This window comes from Miscanthus floridulus, chromosome 9 (assembly GCF_019320115.1).
Source record: "Miscanthus floridulus cultivar M001 chromosome 9, ASM1932011v1, whole genome shotgun sequence".
Lineage (NCBI taxonomy): Eukaryota > Viridiplantae > Streptophyta > Magnoliopsida > Poales > Poaceae > Miscanthus > Miscanthus floridulus.
Window position 1 is genome coordinate 40427728 of NC_089588.1, and position 15489 is coordinate 40443216.

The following is a 15489-nucleotide window of genomic DNA, read 5'->3' on the forward strand; positions in this document are numbered from 1 at the left end:
TTTAGCTATTGCACCTTGGTTTATTTACTTGTTTAAGACTGAAAGTTACTGTCCATAAAAAAGTAGCCAAAGTCTTGGGCCCAAGGGAATCATGGCATTATTTTGTTTACTTTTTTAGGCTGTTTCTATCCAAAGTGCCTTGAGGAATCACTAATCAATACTCTTTGTCATATAAATTTACAAGGCTTATTTCATTTCATGGGACAAACTTTGACTAATAATTATTCTAATAATACATAACTTTTATAAAAAATGTTATTACCATATTATAATCAAAATAAGTATTTATGATTGTAATTTTGTACCATATAATTAAAATATTAATAGCATATTAATGGTGAAAGCAATTATCCTAATGAAACAAATATGCCATGTAAAAAACAGGGAGGGGTATTGGGGGTGGTTGGCGGTACTAAGCAATAATATTATTATTTTCTTAAAAAATCCCAATTATTCCAAAATATGCACTGTAACAAGCAATAATTATATAGAATGGAGAAATGCTAATAAGAGGGGAAAAAGAAATAGAAACGGTTTAGTACTTTGGGAAACTATTCACCATATATCAAAATATGAAACGCCAAAGGTTAAATACCAGTATAAAGTATCTTTAAAAAAAGTTTTGGAAAAGTGTAAAAAGGCCAGTACTTCAGATCTTCAAGCAGCAAGTACAAGCAGCCCAGCCATACGTACAGGATGGTAGACATGCATATAGTTGATTAAGCCACCGAATAAAGTGCCAAGATCGATCAAATCAAGCTACTGAAAGTATTTTATGCCGTCAACTTGCAAACTGATGCATTGTACGAGGCCTTAAGTATATTGACAGATTAAACATGGCAGCAATTAGTTTAATTAGGTCATGTTCTGTTGTGCACATGTGCTGCTCTATAATGTTGTACAACTAATCTAGCCATGTAGAGGGGCACTGATGAGCGGTTATGCGTGCTTTGGCATTTTGCAGGGAACACAAAGCACTTTTTTTCTGATGAATTTTGCAGGGAACACAAAGCACTTTTGTTCTGACGAATTTTGTTGCTGTCGCTGGCTTCACGTTTCAACTAACCTGAAACGTGAAGCCAGTGATGCTTGTCTTTGTGTGCAGGTTCTTCTAACCCCAGCTCGGCCATGTTTGAACTGAACAATGCAGAAGGGCATCCATGTCGACAAGGCGAAGCACTAGATCATACTATGTTGCTCCAGGGCAGAAAATCAGTTCCAGTGATATTTTCCTTCTTCTATAAAAAAAAAAGAAAAAAACTGCAGTGAAACGTCAAATTCTTTTACATTCTACTACTACTGCTCTCAGTTTTATTTCCTCTTGAACTGCATTTTTCTTTTTCGCAAAATTTTCACAAACTGATTTTTTAGCGCATTTTCGTCTCCCAGATTGGCTAGAATATTACCATGCTGCGAAGCAGAGCACAGGGGAATGAGATGCTGCCCTGCTTGCCTCCCGGCGCCGGCGAGCCGTCACGACGCATGTCCACGAATTGGACGGCAACTCCGTCAGCCGCGTGGACCCTGTGCCTTCGATGTGACGCAGCTGGTGGACGGCGGTGCCGGCAACTGCGGCGTGCGTGCCGCCAAGCATGGCGAAATAGGCTCCTGATTGCTTCATGTCATGTGCCCCTGCTGCGTTCCTCCAGTGTCTACGTTGATGGACGACGACCACAGACCCAGGCCAACCCATCTTTTTCAACTCTTGGACGCAGGGAAAACAAATGCATCTGTATGATGTAACAGTGAGCTTCGAAATAGAGGTATGACAAACTTCATGACAAGGCAGCAGCGAATCTAGACTAAACTGCTGCCAGGGTCGCACAGATTCATGAACTCAATTTGATGGGGTCGTAGCTGGCCGAAATACGCGGGGTTCCACTGATTCGTACAAAGTTATCGGGGTCGCATGACCCCGACACATGCATTGTGGCTTCGCCGCTATGACAAGGGTGCAATAAAGCAAGCACCCGTTTCTGAGGCTCAAAAGATGTACAGTGCCGTAGAGCAAGTATGGGCTACTCTACCCCGGTTGTTTCAGAGTTCATCGTACCATTGCCTCATTTCGATCCAACTATGACCTAAGGGGGGGCTTGCCTATGTTGCCTAATGCACAAGAACGCCAAGCCCCATGGGGATCCGCACTGCACATTACATGACAAGGCGACAATCCCAGTAGAACTAATTCTACCTCCAACCCAACCTGTCAGAGCTACGAACTTGTTTTTCCTCAATGTCTTTCTAAGATGATGAAGGGAACACAGCTTGATGATAACTAATACACGAACAAAAGCCATGCCCTACAGAGTCCAGAACTATGCCAGGATCACCAGTTAGGCAACAAAAGCAGAGAGCCATGGATGTACACATGGAAATTTCTGTTTAGAGAATCCAACAGCCAACAGATGGTGCGGCGCTCTTCATTCTAGAGATTTGAGGAGCCTGAACAACCCCACCGCCTCCCTTATTCGCGAGAAGGCGATGCAAAATGCTTGCACCTCGACGAAGAGATCTTGCACTGCACACAACCAAGCATCTAGAAAAATGTCATCCTTTGCGCAGTATGGGGTTTCAGTCTTAATCAATAACAGAATAAGTAATACACAAATGATCGCAAGTCTAAAACTCTAAATCAACAGGCCCATAATTGAAGAAGGAAAATCAATGTGCGTGAAATAGCATTCTTCTATGAACAGTGAAAGAAACCAATTGTTCTCCCTGAAAACGAGTCCAGATTAAAGATGGCAACTGGTATATTATGTGAGGGGCCCAAAGGACACAGCTCTGCCCATCTTTTTTGTGCAACAGATTTTACTACATCCAAACATCAAAAGGTGAAGGAAAAAATAATCACTTAAAATTTCAGTCAATTTTGGGGAGACGGATTTCTAACCATGCTTCTATGATTGTTCCAACTGAGTTCCAGAAGGTAACTTAATTCGCTGTGCATACTATTCGCACAATTTAATATTTTCACATATAATAAGTACACCAGTCACCAGTTTACATTCCATTTGAAACCTTCCTATAAAAGGATGAAAACTTAAAAAATCTCAGTAAGTGGCAACTACGATGAGGCACCTCCCTACTAATGACTAAACCACATAAACAGATAGATAAACAATTAAACATGTTGAATCGGAACACAGATTTTCAGCAACCATTGAGTTTACAACAGATACACATGAAAAAGGAACGAATGAAAATTAGTTTCATCAAAGTAGAGAAGTTAAAGATCTGCATGAAAGCTTGTTATTATTTATTCTAGGAGATCAAATATGATGATTTATTGAGTGTTAATTATACTACTTTAGATCAATAAAAGTATAAAACTGAGTAGCTTACAGAGAACATGCAAGTTCTAAACACTGTACAACTAGAGACATCTCTAATGATTTTCCTCAGTATAATAGAGAAAGTAGATAGAGAACTGCATTAGAAGTGCAATATGTGAATTGCACATTGATACACTCACCATCTATTATTTTGTTCCGAATGAGGCTCTGAAGAAAAACACATACTAGTCTCACTAGTCTATTTTGCAGATACTTGTCCTGCAAACAATGTTAGTTAAGAAGGTTTATCAACACTTAACAAAGTGCCATGTGTATCATTTAACACACTTATAGGAATGTTCAGTTTTCATTCAAATAGTCAGCAGAAACAAAAGTGGACCATCATTTTAGCATGTGCAGGAAGGAAGCAGTAAATAGGAAAATATTAACACTTCATCGTATGTTGTTGCTGATCTACCAGAAAAGATGGAATGCATGATTAAAAAACAGACCTTAATGTCTTCACATGATCGAATACAGTTTGAGATATAGTCGTGAACAAATCCTGGTGGCAAAACTACTGCAGTAGTGAGCCTGTTTACTACTTCCATTGAATGCAAGCTCATATTCATATGGACAATAACATCGAAGTATCTGTCAAACAATAAGGCAAGTGTGAAACCTGACATGCAGAAAAAACACAATAATTACAAGGATAAAGATAAAACAAATGAAAAAGCTAGTATTTATACGCATCCATGTCCAGAGAGTTGATTAGCTTTGAAAGAACTTCGACAGCTATAAGTGGATTATGTTCAATAAGGTCCTGAAAGCAGAAACTGGTCAGACCGTCAGACCAATAGCAAAGCAGGCAAAGTATTCAGCATTTTGTCAGGAGCAAGCACATACAGGGAGCTTCTGTGGTGTCATCCCACAATGATACACTAGCTTCCAGTCCTTCCCCAGATCTTCAATAATTTTCTGCAAGTAATAAATTCATTAGACATGTAAAATGATCAAAATTTCAAAATATAACACTATAGAGCATCTGCTGTTATCCTGTAACATTATGCCAGATGAACACTTCATTGACCTAGAACCACCTGCACATTGCATGTTGCGGCTACTACCACTATACTTCAAATACGTGCAAGTTTATTTATGATTTATTACGTTTGTACTCCATGTTTCTAAAGATGGCACTAATATTTTGTATTCCTAGTCCTATAACTGACTTCCCTATCTAGATGTTTCATTTTCAGTTTTCCCTATTTTTTCATTTCTTTATTCAACAAGGTGGTTAACCAATCACTCAAGATAGACGAACAAAGATTTGTAGGCATGCCCATAGGCAGCACCTAGGAATGGTTATACACCCAGCAGGCCAGCTTGGTGGCTGGTTTAAAAAATGCTGTGATTGAACTCATTTTTCTTTAAAATCAAATTAGGTGATTTTGAATGACTTTCAACTTTTGGGTTGGCTCGGTAAGCTCAGTTTGAAGTTGGGTATCAAACAACACAAGAGACTATAATGATAACATATTAATTTCAATGAAAGCTAAAAAAAAAAGTTTAGTTGGCTAGTTACCTAAACCCAAATTTAGAAGTAAAGGCCTAGAACCCAATGTCTACCTGAGCTAGCTCTCTACTACACCCAGCTCGGTAGTTATACACGTGAAATAAAAGCTTCTATTGGGAGCACCCAACTACAAAATCCTAGGTCGGCTACTAGCCGGAGTGTCAAGTATTAACATCCAGAGGTAGTACAAGAAATTTGGTAGCCTTTATTAGATCTTTCTTTGGGGCCATGCCGGTAAAATAGGAATACTTGTTTGAATATAAGGCAAGGATCTGGGTCATCATGGTAGGTAAGATTAGTTTCCATCTATATCTCTAGGATATCTTAACATCCAAGCCATCATGTACTATACAAACAGCTCACAAGGCCCAATAGAAATCATCCAATATCCATAGTATTCATATTCTCACATGGTATCAAAGCAAGCGCCCACCACTCCACAGCTCCTGAATTATCGCCTCCATGCTTCAACATTGCACCACCCCTAAAGAGATGATCTCCACGGGGTTTGCACACTATTGGTATGTTGCCAACACAGTGCGATGCTAACATCTAAAGATTTTTCCAAACACTTCAGATCGGGTTTTCTCTGTTTTTTCCTGATCATAGACCGGTCTGCGTCCTTTGCGCCTAGGGCCGGCTCTATAGTTCGAGGGCCCTAGGGTGAACAGGCACTATCATTTATAACATGATTTGCAGGTAATAATAATAGTATGCTTAATTCTTGAAAAACAATGTGTATACCTAAAACTAAAATAGTAGCAACAGATCAGTATTCCCAATTCTAGAAATGCAAAAGCACCCAAAATTGCACGCAAGGGCGCAACCGGAATCAAATCACGCAATGGCAAAAAAGCCGGCGACAATCCGTACAACCTTGAAGAAAACTAGCTTACTGCTGGTTTTGCTGCCAATTCTATTCTCCATGGTGGTGATGAGCGAACAAGGAGGACCGAGGAGCCTAAGGCACCATCAAGTCGAGGCGAAGAGCACTGAGAACATTCTAAAGGCTAACAGGCGACTATACATGCGACATTTCTTTTTTTTCTACTGGGCTGAGAACCTTCTGCAGGTTTTGCATCTGCTATCCCGCATAGTGCACATATAGGCTGATGGGCCCCTCTCAAGCCTAGGCCAAAGGCGGTCGCCCCTCCCGCCTAGGCCAAGGCCTATTCGCGCCAATCCAAGTGCATATCTACCCGGTTGTCATCCAACACTAGATCATCGCTAGCTTACCATCCACAATCATGAGGTGTCGCACTTCCGAGAACCAACGTTTGAGTCAATACCATCATCGTTGAGATCACTGCCCAGCCAGGCAATGGGTCTGCCTCATGTTACTCACTATTGTCGTGGCATGGGCTATCTTGTTAGAGTATATTTGGTAGTTTAGATATAGTGTATCGTAGATGGTCATATGTATCTGTGGGTTGCATTGCCTCCCAAGCCTTGTAATCCATATAAACTGCACAATGGCTCAATGCAATACATCCATCCAACTACACCACCTTCGGGTTGGAAGCATCCATTACCGCACTGGTTCTTCTTCATCCAACACAACCACTCCTGGTTGGAGCCCTCTCCCTTGAACGTCCGGTATTGGCAACACTGGTGTGTGCTTGCGTCCCCAACACGTTGCTAGGTCTGGCAAACCCGGCATACATCTCGATTCAAGCAGCTTAACTACATCAACTTCGGCATTGACCCTCCCGTTCCCACCATGTTTGCCTCAGTTGCATCGTCACCTTTCTTATACGTCCACAACGGCCCAAAATGCGACGATCTCGGCATCACCCCCTTCCATGACGATTGCCTCGACGCATCTCTATCACCACCATGGTGCCTCTTGTGCGCCTACGGCTTCATATGCGCGACCGTCTCGACATCGGCGACCCGACTACAACTACGTTGACCTCGGCTATCTCCAGCACGGCTTCTTGGACCACAACTTTTGCGCCCTCACGCTTGGCTACCTCGACATCGGCACAAAGGGCTATAATCGCATGAGCTCCTTGTTGGTTTCTACTCTGCGGGGACGGATGTTAGCCTTTGGCTTCTCTTCTCCAATGCAATGCTCCCGCTACGACTGTGGGGGGGTGTTATATTTGGTAGTTCAGATATCGTAGATTGCCATATGTATTTGTGGGTTGTCTTGCCTCCCAAGTCTTGTACTATATATAAACTACCCAAGGGCTCAATGCAATACATCCACTATCCAAATAAACACCATCTACCGCCCTCAAAGCTGCTAGTGGGGCGTACAATGAAGATCAAGTTGATTAAGTGCATGTGCATGCTCGTGTTGGTGCCTTAGGCCTGCAACTTCATTTTCCAAGGCATGTCAACAACACACCGGTCTCGGTAACATTGGCAACAAAAAGAGGCTATCATCTAGTTGAACAACCTTGTCGCTTCCGACTCTAGTCTAAGCATTCACATTGCTCATGCTATGATTATGGCAAGGATCCATAAGAATCCAGGTTGTTATGGTAGGATAGGATTAGTTTCCATCTCTATTTCTAGGATTGTTTAACCAACTCACATGGCTCAATACAGATAATCCAATATCCACAGTATTGACATTCTCACAATACTTATAATAAGCTCTCTTCTGTGGACCAATCCCACATTGTCCTATCTACAAGTACCTAACAATTATGCTAAGAAAATCAAATAGTGTATTAAATCTTGGAACATAGTAACGATTCAACAAACAAATATGCCTATAATATTTATCTTTCCAATTTTAACGCTGTTTGAAACCCAATGATTGGGTTGGCCCACTACCATGTTTCCGGTTGCGCCTGCTGTAGACATTGCGGAATGCATCCATAGGCTTAGGAGGCATAACTATGCATTTCTGTTATAGCATATATACTAAATATTAGCATTAAACCATAAGATGAGCATTAGAACAATACATAGTACCATCCAGAAAAATGTGAATCCAACATTTGCAATGCAATAATAAACTTTTAAAAGTTAAGTAAAATAAAGTGCAACAAGCGCAAACACATCCTGGAGTTGTTGATTTTGAATAATGTGATTAAGTTTTTAACATAGCAGAGCATTTTTTTTCACCCAAATGTCACTCCTATCACTATCTGCTATCACAAAACTTCATTACCACATTTGCTCACCAGCTGGTTGAAAACTATGGATGTAATGTACGTGTAGTATTTCACTGTAAAAAAATGCATTGTTGTATTGTATGATATTGAATGAGAAAAAAACAGGGTGTTCTACCCTTTATAGTCCATACCACAAGGAAAAATAAAAACTATTGTTTAGCCTTTTCATCGAAGACCATCCTTTTGAGGGTCCATCAAACTCCCTTCTAGTTGCTTTGTGCGAGTCCCTTATTTTCTTTTATTTATATATCTCTACTAGGCCCCTTATTTCTATATGAACTATACATACTCACTTTTCAGACTAATTTCAAATAGAACTCAGTTTCTAGTTAATTAGCATATTAAAAAATGTATAACAGTTTCTAGTTAATTAGCATATTAAAAAATGTATAGTAAAATAAATACATGAAAACCCATATAAACTAAATGCGACAAAATCTACTTAAAATAACCAAACACCCTTTCATGCTTTTTATATTAGTGATTTAGTTACTCCTTTTTAAACTAAAGCAATAGTTAATAGGATCAATCCAACAAATTATAGTTTCCATAAACTAGCCAATTTGATTGAGTTGGAATGGACAATCTCCACGCCATCTTCTCTAGTCTTATAGAGAAAAGTAAGTTATTAATACTACAGCTCTATCCTCTTGCATGCAATGAAAAATTGACATTCCCGACTTAAATCTTGCCCCATGGACTTCTCTAGTTGCCCTTCACATCATCACAAGTCACCTCAGATTGAGACTACTTGCACTGGTCAGCCCTTTGTTGCATTAAGCGTTGGGGACCAAAGTTGCCTAGCCGACACTATGCCTTTGCACACCATCATTTGTCATCTTAGCCATCACACGCTAACATATTCCACAAGGTGCTCCCTTGGACCATCCACAATCACAACTAACACTCAGCAACACATCAATACTCAATGCTTTCACTGCCAGCTGGCCACCAATTACACAACCTACACTCAGTAACACCTTAATATTCAATGCTTATCAGCGAGGAATTCAGGATTAGAACCAGTGAAGCTAACTTTGAAGAGAACAAGATACTAATTGAAGAGAACAAGATAGTAATAGACCACAGATGGATGCAGCCTCACCCACATATTGTGGGTATGGGCTCTACCCACAAGGAAGCAAGGAAGCAACAGGTACACCAACTAAATAAGTAGCATGAAGGGCTTAGACGCTTAGTTCTATTATTTTATAGAAAATATTTAAAGAAATCAAGTAAAAAACAAATTCTAAAATAATCAAGCGCTAACAAACCCGCATTTCTTTAAATGATGCAAAATCCTATGGATCAGGTACTATTTTAGTAGACTGAACTATCAGCATATCCATTTGAGAATAAGGTTGCAGAAAGAACCTCTTGCTGGGCCACTGCAAGTGGACCTTTACAAGCTTGGTCGACCAGATCTTGAATCACAGCGCCTCGGCTAGTGTCCGCACACATGGTACCATCCCATAGTAGCTCATGGTTGTTGTCTATGTTCAGCCACTGTAACTGTACATAAGTACATTCATAGATAAATGCATATGTTCAGAAATAAAATTAGTGTATGAATAAACAATTCTTCTTAATGCAATGATGTGCAGGTCTCCTGCGTATTCAAGAAAAAAAATGGACTCTTAAATTGCAACCTTACCTCCCCTTCAAGAATTTCAAGTCTTGGTGGAGAGGGTCGTATCCATTGAGGAGGCAATCCTTTAAGTGATGTTTGTTGAAGTAATGTAGCAACCATGTCATCTCTATTTGGTATTATTGAGGACACCCTGTGACTAATGAATGAAGAACTTGGTTCATAATCAAACCAGTAGAAGTAAAATGAATTCCAAGTTACGGATGCCCAAACAGTCATTGCAAGCAGATAGTTGTGTATACATACTCCGATGAATTACCGAAGCTTTGAAAAACATCTGGGTCAGGAATAGCACTTCTGACAGTGGCATCTCTGAAATACTAGAGAAGGGCAGAGGTCGTGCAGCATCATAGGAACATTGTATCTCGAGCTGTTCTCTTGGCAAAAAGACCTAAAAAATAGATGCCCATCTTAACACTAATCCTACATATACTGGACATAGTTTGCCTACCAAGTGTATCAACTGAGTTTCATAATTGTATGAAGGTACAATCATCTACCTGAGATGCATAATCAGATCCATTCAAGTAATCGACAGCAGACTGCTTCAGAACCTGAACATTAATGAAAAGCAAAGTTAGTATACAATGCCAAATATATCTTTTCGTGGAAATGTACAAACTAAGATCTACCTCACAAACTTGCGAAGTATATCTTTTAGTAAACATACAAACTGAGAACTGCCTCAGCAGATCTACCATTTTTTTATGCATGTAAGCAAGGTGACAAGAAACTAATGCTGAACTTTAGTAACTTATATCCAATTACAATCCCCTAAACATAGAAACCAAATATCCTACTCCCTAATCTTCTCATGCTAGGACACCTAAATCCCAAACACATATTTCGAGATAATCTCGCCACCTTGGACTGTTATATGATGTTATCTGGTTTTTTGATACAGGCGATAAAATGTGGAGAATTAGAGGATAAGCTAGCAGAGTAGTAGAAAAAAAAACAACTTCCAGTGCGGGAACCAGTCACCAATTGGCCAGCTGCAACTGCAAGTCATCCAATACAGAATGTTTGCATTGCCATCTAACGGCAAACAAATGCTTTTATTCCTTGTTATTTCCAGATCATCTACACTACTCCATCCAACATTGTATGGTGCATGTGTATTTCAATAATTAAACTTTGTAGGTTTCAACTAGATTTGTGATACAGAAGTGGTATAACTGGAATTGTAAGGTCATAATTTTTAATTTGCACCAACTTATAGCAAGAATAAATGATCAAAGTTCAACTTAAGTCATGCCTTATATTTTCAGATATAAGGTGTGACACAATTATATTTTAGGGAAGGAAAGTATACACTCTATAGCCATGTTTCATCACTGTCCTGCACAATATGTCAGCACTCATGCAGCCTGAATTCATGTAATGTTTCCAAAATAATCATCATACGTAATTGGACAACTACACAACCTCACTATTGTCCCCATTAGTCGAACTTAACAAAACTTGGAGAAATGCCTGTTCTGCTTTCTCAGAAGTTTCATCACATGCAGCCTGCAAGAAACAAAAAAAGTCATGAAAGACTCCAAAGTCCAAACATTTACATGATTTGTTGTACTTCATAAGGCACAAAGATCTTCAAAACATTGGAATATTGGATTCATGCTATTGGTGTGGTACATAAGAACAATATCAACAGTAACTTGTCTTCTTATATGGGCAAAAAGAATCACAGCTAAGCACGATGATAAACAAAAGGTAACGTAGCCAATTTCTGAATTGGGGTAACATTTTATGCAGATTGGTATAACATTACATCACACCTCTAAACTTAGACACTTTGCAACAGGTTCACCTTGCTCAAGGTAACAAGTTCATACATGGCTCTATACGAAGGACTCAAGGAAGCCACGATAAGTAAATCGCAGGTCAATATTCATGTAGCGCTAACCATTTACTAGCTGTGTACACATCAACCCTTTGAATAGTCATAACAATCAACAAAACATAGCAAGAAAAATGTATATATCAAGTATAAATTTTTAGGCATAATTTATTTTGCTAACAGCAGAACTGGATGGTATTCGCTTGCAGCCATGTCACTTTTGTATAGGATTAAGTGAGACTACAACTTAGACCTGGGATCTGCTGAAGCTGTAGCTCAATTACCAATGGCAATTGGCAAAATATAATTTACTCAAAAGAAAAATAACTGAATGTAGTTACTCTTTGGCAATTTTCATTGAAATAACAAAATGGACAGGTCAGCATGTATTAAGTAATCCCTCGGTTAAACCAGATATTAGACCTCAGGTTAATACCATGGGAAAGTAAAAAGTGGGTGACATATAAAGTGGGTCTACAAACTTTTGTTTTCCCATTCAGTTATTGCTTTAGTTAATGCATATGGCAACAGATTTACTACTTGAAACTGAAATAACAAAGGAATAGACAAGTTTTACAGCTTACATTTATTAAAAGAGGAAGAAATGGATTTGCCAACTGTGAGGAATAACCTTGATGTAGAATTGCAAATGCAACTAAACGCTCAGCAGGTTGAAGCATCATCTTGTCCTGATTAGAGAAAAAGTAACATAATTAAAGCCTCGCTTTAATACTGCTATGGTAAGAGAATAAATCCAAGGAAGAATAGAGCATCAATTAGACTGTGAACTTCTGGCCTGCATATTTTCTATTCATTTCAGTGATAGAAGAGCACAAAGGTCCTTCAGGTGAAAAGGCCTTAGAACAGCATTTCCTTTAGAATCCACACATTATGCAAAGAAGACTGCAATGTGACTGGTTAACAGAGCTCAAGTACCCTGTGGCAACGAATTTCAGGCTGGGTTAGAAAAAAAAAAAGGCCCCTCGTTGGTTCATACTCTTTATCCAATAAAGCCGGTAAGCCAGGGGAACTGCGGAAAGCTGCTGGCCCCAAAGAGCGGTGCGGCCAATGGGATGTAATACTCGTGTGTGAAAAAACAACCTTCGGGGACTTAACTGGACCAGTAAGAGTCTAGGCTCTGTGTTAAAAAAATTAAAATATGTCCAGGAGGTTTCTCCCTCCCACCGGTCTATTTTTTTTTATCAACACACTAGTTAAGCCTGAACTGTGGACTATTATATATAATTCAAACAAATTTATGATACTAAGCTTTGGGAATGGTGCATGAGATGGCTCTGGAAGCCACTTGTGTCTGTGTCTTCTTATTTGTAATTCTCTAAAACAGAAAAAATAATAATTCAATTATAAACAGATGAGATAAATTAAAAATTTGCCATGGAGAACTCATAAAACTGTATAAATGAAACAAAGGTAACAAAACCTTATGAAACACATTATTGTTATTACTCTACTTAAATCAGAACCTTGCATTATTTTTAGGAGTTAGAAAACTTGCATTTTACTACCCTTTATTATTATATTGAAACTACAAGACACATGGAACAATATGCATACTTCCCTTTGTATTGAAACTACAAGACATGTGGAACAATATGCATACTTCCCACAGCCTTTGGTGGGATAAAAGAACCAAAAGCTACAGTTTACAGCAAAAATGATCGAAAGAATGTAGAAAATCTCAGCTTAGCCTATTGATTATGCCAACTAACAGGTAAGAAGACATCATGATGTGTACAGATTTTCATGCCTAGCTGACTAGATGATTTTTATTTCTTGTTCCCAGGACAGAAGTCTGGATATCTCGTGCATTGGCTGTTGGAGGGTTTGGTTACTCTCCACAGGCATAGAAATGCTGAGGCACTGCCCCTTGCTGTGTTGATGCCAGATGGTTGCACAGGTAACATTAGGATAAGGATCATGGTAAGAGCATTAGACATAAGCTAAAATAGTAAAAGATTCAAACTACACAACTACACTGACACCAAACAACCTCTTCAGTACCTTGTACTTCTTTTTTTGGAAAGTTACCAGATATCTTTTTTCATTTGTGCGAAGTAACTTGACCCACAGACAATTCCCTGCAGCACTGCTACGCTCCATACCAGTACTCCAACAAAAACTCAGAAGTAACCAAAGCAGCTAATTATATTGCCATTCTTTGTGTACGCAACTAACCACAATTCTCAAATCCACATCCACTGAAGCCTCCGCAGCGCAAGCAGACAACTAAGTGAGATATAAGTAGGCTGCAGCGAATTTTAATTTCCATTAGTAGTGTGCTCACCACGAGCCACAATTCTAAGATCGACCAAAGCCAAAACCTCCACTGATTTTTCAACTTAAGATTTAGTTCAAACAGAGCAGCTAGAACCACAGACATGACTGCCGAAACTGAAAAGAGTAAACTTTCACTCAATTGCCGCTAGAACCCACCATCCAAAAACCACAAATCCAAACCACAGACATGACTGCCTAGACTGAAAAGAGTAAACTTTCACTCAATTGCCGCTAGAACCCACCATCCAAAAACCACAAATCCAATTCAACAATCAAACCAAGAAGTGAATAAGCCAGGCCCTGCCATTGCCGAACCTAACTGTTCCCACAATCAACCCGGTCCCCGGACCTCCAACAACCACCACGCCCAGTCGCCTACCAGCTTGGCACAAGCACCCCAAACCTGAGAACCGAACAATCCAACGACACGCGGCTCCAACAAGAGCGGCACCTGAAACTAGACATGAGCGGCGGGGAGGGTCTCTGCTCACGAGGAGCCACGCACCTCGAGGACGAAGCTGACAGCATTGCCGAACCGGGGGCAGCGCTCGGGGGGTACGCGTGCGAGGAAATCCGCGACGGCGTCCTCGAGCGGGCGCGAGACGGCGGAGACCAGCGCCAGGAGGTCAGCGCACTCCTCGCCCCGTAGCGCGCCCATGGGCGCGTAGGTGGATGGCTTCGGAGCTGCCGCCGCCGCCAGAACCCTCGGCGGCGCCGGCGGCGAGGTGCCGGTGCCGGCCTCGTCGTCCTTGTCAGACATTGGGGCGGGGGTGGGAGGGGTTACGAGACGTCTGAGTGGGTTTATTGGGCTCCGACGGGCGCCTGAGTTTTTGTTTATTTGGATTTGGATGTTTTTTGCTGTTTAGGTGAGGATTCACACCGCGTGGGCAAATAGGTGCCGTGGGTTAAAATATATTATTATTATTATTATTATTATTATTATTATTATTATTATTATTATTATTATTATTGTTGTTGTTGTTGTTGTTGTTGTTGTTGTTGTTGTTGTTGTTGTTGTTGTTGTTGTTGTTGTTGTTGTTGTTGTTGTTGTTGTTGTTGTTGTTGTTTGCATATTTATTCTACACCATCAATTAAATTTGTAAAATTTTATATACTATATAATACATTGGTTATATTTTTTAAAATATGTTCAGTATATGTCATAGACAGATTTAGTTTTCCAGATGACGTAAGATTTTTTAAAAGTTTGGAAACTTTTTTGGTTTTCAGAGATGGTTGATGGGTGATGTATAATCAAATAGGAAAAGACTACATAAGTATAGGAGTGATACATGAGTATAGCAAGGACTCATGCACGTGAGAAGTTAGTGATCACCTCTATAGAATTATCTATTTGGCACTGAAACAAACCAGTCTTTCATATTTTGCACTAAAATTTTTGAACTTTCTTATCTGACACCAAGTTGAAATTTCCTTCTGTAAATGGCACTTCCGTTTATTTTCACGGTCCATCTGTTAGTTGACTGGTTCGACCTCACCAGTTTGGTTTCCGTATGTCCAATATACCCCTTCGTTACTCACGCGTGTAATTTGGTCAGGCCCAGGATCCCGCGAGCTTCTTCCCCGTGCGGAGCCAGCCCGCAGCGCAGTCGTGGTGGTGGGCGGGTTCGCGGGCCGGAGCTCCAGCCAGCCCGCGCAATGGTGGAGGCAGCGCGGCCCTTCGGCCAACACGCGATGTGGCGGAGGTGGCGCGG

The 15489-nt window shown here is 40.2% G+C and overlaps 1 pseudogene; it reads right to left on the reverse strand.

Moving 5' to 3' along the window:
* Window positions 1-1867: 1867 nt before the first annotated feature.
* Window positions 1868-14537, reverse strand: LOC136481792 (uncharacterized; annotated as a pseudogene).
* Between the last annotated feature and the right edge of the window lie 952 nt (window positions 14538-15489).